Source organism: Phodopus roborovskii, unplaced genomic scaffold (genome assembly GCF_943737965.1).
Source record: "Phodopus roborovskii unplaced genomic scaffold, PHOROB, whole genome shotgun sequence".
NCBI classification, from domain to species: Eukaryota; Metazoa; Chordata; class Mammalia; order Rodentia; family Cricetidae; genus Phodopus; species Phodopus roborovskii.
Window position 1 is genome coordinate 21,428,432 of NW_026126448.1, and position 6,000 is coordinate 21,434,431.

A 6,000-nucleotide genomic window follows, 5' to 3' on the forward strand; every position below is an offset into this window, starting at 1 on the left:
CAATTCATTATGCTCCCGGCTCGCAGACAGGAGTGGTAAGATATGAACTGGATTGTCGCAGGCGAGCAGGGAACGGAGTCCGAATGGCGCTCCACAGCTCTTCGCGGTAAAATTGTACCTGCCAAGGATCTAAGATGACCAAAGAGCGAACCGGGAGGCTTCCAGCTTGGAGAGCTCTCACACTGCTTTTCTGGATCCTCTCAAAAAAAAGTCTTAAAACAATTTAGGAGGTTGTACTTTCAAAAATAATAAGGACCCATTTTAAGAAATGTTCATTTCTGAATGAGACTTTTTTCGGCGAAGAAAAATAGCCTTGAGCATAAATTCACCAGCTTCTCTTACTAACATAAGAGTTACCTTCGTCACTAGCTTGCCCCCACCCCGAAAAAAAAGTGAAATAAAAAAAATAACATGAATGCAGTTTAGTGGTAGGCCTCGTTTTTTTTTTTGCGGGGATGAGACCCTGGGGTTAATTCCCAGCAGTGCTCAAATAATAATAATGACATAAAATAAAAACAGATCCGTGCTGGTTCTAGTCTGTGGATGACTTCAAATAGAACATAAATTCCAAGGTCAACTTAACAGAAGAAAAACAACACCGTGTCTTTCATACTCTTAACACTGTAGATAAATTTTCTGGTTCAGCGTCTTATCTCACTGTTGATTTAGTCATTAACTTTTTTTTTGAGAGGATAATAAAATTATTACCAATATTAAAAAGGAAAAAAAATACAAGTGTATGTAATCACTGGGCAGATCAGGATGAGGGGTTGTCTTCAGAAACCTGGAAGCCAGACTGAGGTAAATGTCTTTAATCACAGGACTTGAGCTCAGGAAGCTGAGGCAGGTGGATCTCTGTGAGTTGAGGCCAGCCTGGTGTGCAGGACAGCCAGGGCTGTTACACAGAGAAACCCTGTCTAGAAAATCCAAGGAGAGGGAAGGAGGAAGAGAGAGAGAAGAAAAGCCCATAGAGAAAATGGAGGGAGGAGGGCATGCACTGTGAAACAGAAGAGGCAACTGGAAGGGAAGCCAGATGCTCCACTCCTGTCCACAACACAACCGCTTCAAGGAAAAACCCCACGTGACACTCCTAGGCTTTTTTTTTTTCATGGTAGAATCAAAGACAATCCGAATTAATCTATTAAGCATAAGACAGGAAGTGGATGGCCCTCAGGGCTTTCGCTGGGTTTGAACCCATCTATCACTACTGAAAGGGATGTGTTCCAAAGATGAAGTGGACCCACCCCAAAGGTAATCATGAGACTCCTCTCTGTGGTGGTGGTGGTGGTAACGGAGTGGCACCCCACTCCAGCCCACTCCAGGGAAGGAAGGACTCAGCAGAGACACCTTAGAAAGCTGCTGTCTTCTCATTTGCCTTCCTGCAGTTTCTACAAACTGCTAGAGAGGATAAGGTGTGGGAGCAGCGGACCAGTTTCTACCCTCACCAATGAGACCACAGTAGGCCTCTGAGGAGGTACTTTATAACTTGTCCAGCTCTGCTAGAGAAGGGAAAGACCCAAAACAAAGGAGGAAATTACTTCCTCGAACCCATTCGACAGATCCTTTAGAAAACATGCATGTGCAGTCACACACACTCATACTCACACATAGCAACATTTATACATATTCATACACACACAGAGACAAACACACTCATATGTGCAGTCACACACACTGGCATTCATACACATACACTCATGCATACACACACAGAAATATACAAATACTCATGTGTGCCGTCAAACACACTGGCATTCATAAACACTCTCACACACATTTACACTCACACACACACACACACACCAGGACATTTTGTTTCATGAATAGAGCCCATATACAGCAATAATACACAATACTATCATTAAGCACTATATGTCCCAAACAAAGAAGAATCTAACGTATACTTGATGTACTGGAGATTGAATCCATGGCTTAGCAGCATGCTGGGCAAGCCTCTACCACTGAGCTATCTTGCAGGAAAATTACACACACACACACACACACACACACACACACACACACACACATATATATATTTGATAGTCAACTTGGGAACTGAGCTATATCTCCAGCCCAAGATAACATATTTTTTTAAGACTCTTTTTAAAATCTAATCTTATTCCTGAGCTTGGTGGCACACACCTTTAATGCCAGTACTTGGGAGGCAGAGGTAGGTAGATCTCTATGAGTTCAAGGCCAGCTTGGTCTACTGAGTGAATTCCAGGACAGCCAGAGATACAAAGTCAGAAAAGTAATCCTGTTGATAGTTGTTATTTGGTGATGGTAATGGCATGTGACATATGATATGGGGCATGTGTGGAGGGTCAGAGACAACTGTGTAGAGTTATATGAGTATATGTATGAATAAATGTGTGTGTGAGTGTATGTGTGTGTGTGAGTAAGGAATCCTTCCACCATACACCATATGGGTTCTAGGGTTTGAACTCAGGCTTGGCATCCTGTGCTTTGCTCACTCACTGAGTTATGCTCTACACCATGGTGTACCATCTGAGCACTGTTTAGACCAGGGCAGACTGTCTCTACCCTCATTATTTTCTTCCCCAAGGAAGCAGCTTTACCTCAGGCACCTGCTCATCTTTAGCTCTTGAGTTGCGTGTGCTCTTCTGACCCACTTTCAACCAACATCAGTCTTCTACTGAGGTCAGAAATCTTGCTTGGTATTCTTTAAACCAAATACTGTACATTTGCCGATAGTAAGAACATCCCAAAGCTGTACTTATAAACTTCATTAAGTGCTTCATCCCTTGCTTGGCTTTAACTATCTTCTAGACTACTGATGAAACTACAGAAATTGTGTTTATTGCTACTTCTTGGCTGTAAAAAATTTCAAAGTTAGTCGGGCGGTGGTGCATGCCTTTAATCCCAGTACTCCGGAGGCAGAGGCAGGCAGATCTCTGTGAGTTTGAGACCATCCTGGTCTACAGAACAAGTTCCAGGACAGACTCCAAAGCTACAGAGAAACCCTATCTCAAAAAAAAAAAAAAAAAAAATTTCAAAGTTATATAGTGAAATTCAGTAGGGAGGCTAGAGATGAATGACAGTTAAGAGTAGCATAACTCAGCTTGGATACCAGCATATTGGTGGTTGCAGGGGAAGATGACTCAAAACCATCTGTAACTCCAGCTCTAGGGGATCCAATCCTTCTGCTGGTCTCTTCAGGCATCCACATGTATGTGTACATGTGTACATACACACAGAGACATTCACACAGATAAAAACAATAGAAATCTTTAAAAAGGAAAGAAATTCCCTGGAGATCCCTATAATGCAATGGAACCAGGATTGAATGCAGTAGCAGACGTAGTCAGGCTGAGCTACAAGGATTCGTGGCTATCACCTTCCACCTGCCTGTGGGCGCTTCATATCTCAGTGATCTGCTAAAGGAAGGACAATTAATTTAGGGATTCCTTCACCATTCCTCTCAGTAGGCTATCTGGCTGAGTCTCCCTGCCAGTCACCTGTACCTCATACGTGTGCACACACAAACTTTTCATGTTGTATTTTGATGTGTGATGGCAAAAGCCAGACACTTAACAGGAACAGCAGAAGTGTTTTCACTTGAACAGTAAGAGACCTTGGTTTTCTGCTTAACTCCATGTAGATACTGCTATATTTGTTTTAACTCCATGCCTACCTTTGTAACCATGTATTCATGTACTGGGGATATAAACATATGTCCTTTCTTCTTCTCGCTTTTTGAGACAGAGTTGCTCTGTAGTTTTGGAGCCTATCTTGGAACTCGGTCTGTAGACCAGGCTGGACTTGAACTCACAGAGATTAACCTCCCTCTCAATCCTGAGAGCTAGGATTAAAGGCATGAGCCACCAACTGCCCTGCTTAAACACACGTTCTCTTGCTTGCACAGCAAGCATTCGACCCATTGAGCCATCAATACAGCTCTAGATGTTTAAAATGAAAAGAAAAGACATCCATTTTATGCATATGAATATTTTTTCTGTATGTGTGTAAGGGTGTTGCCCTAATGCCAGGTACCCTCAGAGGGCAGAAGATATTGGATCCCCTGGAACTACTGACAGTTGTAAACTGCCATGCGGGTGTTGGGAACTGAACCCAGGTCCTATGCAAAAGCAATAAATGCTCTAAACCAATCAGCCAAGTCTACCCTCACAGCCTAAAGCTTGCATTCAAAGGTTTCCAAATGTCTGTGCTCATTCATAAGCAGCAATATCAAAGATCTCATACAGACTCACAAGCTAATCACAAAAACTATGTATGCCCAGAGACACCAGGTCAGATGTTCCCCAGGGCTCTAATGAATGTTTATTTTCATTTTAAAATTCATTAGTTTTAGCTGTGGCTCAAGCCTTTAATCCCAGTAACTTATGAGGCTGAAGGGGGTAAATCTCTGTGAGTTCAAGGCCAGCCTGGTCTACAGACTCAGTTCTAGGACAGCCAGGGCTACACAGGGAAAACCTGTCTCCAAAACAAAACAAGCAAACAAAGATTCATTGTGTTTTTGTTGCTGCTGTTGTTTTTGTTTTGTTTTGTCCTGGAACTCTCTTCTGTAGACCTGGCTAGCCTCAAACTCACAAAGATCTGGCTACCTGCCTCTGCCTCCCAAGTGCTGGTAGTGGCATATACCTTTAATCCCAGGATTTAGGAGACAAATGAAGGTAGATTTCTGTGAGTTGTGAGATCATCCTGGTGTAGATAGCTAGTTCCAAGAAAGCCAGAGTTACATACACACAAACACATAAATGAGATACATTGTTGTGTGTGTGTGTGGTTTTTGTTGTTGTTTTTTTTTTTTTTTTTTTTTGCTGTGTAGTCATTCTTTTTGTTCCCTCCCCCTTCATCCTCTGAAAGATCTCACACACATACACACACACACACACACACACACACACACACACACACACACACTTTTGACCTCCCCCACCCCAAAATAAGAAAGAAAGACAAAAACAAAACAAAACCCTGCTGGGTGATGGTGATACAATCTTTTAAATACCTTTAATCCCAGCACTCCTAGCCAGGGGGATCTCTTCAAGTTTGGCGCCAGTTTGGCCTCCAGAGTGAATTCCAGAACAGCCAGGGCTACACAGAGAAATACTATGTCAGAAAAGAAAGAAAAAGGAAGGAAGGAAGGAAGGAAGGAAGAAAGGAAGGAAAGAAGGAAGAAAGAAAGGCAGATAAAATACAAAACACAAGTCTTATGTTATCCATATGCTCACTAGACCCAAGTCAAACTCCCAGTGGCCAGCCACTTAAAGAAAACTGATTGGTTTCTTTTTAATTTGTGTGTGTGTGTGTGTGTGTGTGTGTGTGTGTGTGTGTGTGTGTGTAAGAGAGAGACAGAGAGAGGAGGGGAGGGAGAGAGAGAAAAGCAGTAGTGAGCCCTCTGAACTCACATCCTCCTCCAAAGCAGTAAGTGCTCTTCATCACTGAACTGTCTCTCCACCTCTTCTTTTTTAGGTCAGAAGCTCATGAAACTCAGGCTGGCATTGAACCTGGCAGGTAGTCAAGGCTGGCTTTGAACTCCTGATCTTCCTGCCTCTACCTCCCAAGTGCTGGGAATTCAGGTATATGCCACCACCTCTGGCTGAATGTTTTTTCTTCACTGAAACCAGTCAGGGACTTTTCTACTTTTTGATTTGGGATGCCAATCATATCATTCAATTCACTATAAATGGATGTCTATTTAAAAGGAAGCAACATACCTCCAAATCAGCATAGAATTTCTTCATTCAAAATGTATTTATAGATTGGTGATATAGATCAGTGCAATCCTGAGGTCCTAGGTTCAATCCCCAGTATGGATGGAGAGAGACAGAGCTGGGCAGTAGTGGAACAAGCCTTTAATCCCAGTACTCAGGAGGCAGAGGCAAGTGGATCTCTATGAGTTTGAAGCTTATCTACAAAGTCAGTTCCAGGACAGGCTCCAAAGCTACACAGAGAAACCCTGTCTCGAAAAACCAAAAAAAAAAAAAAAAAAAAAAAAAAAAAAAAAAGACAGAC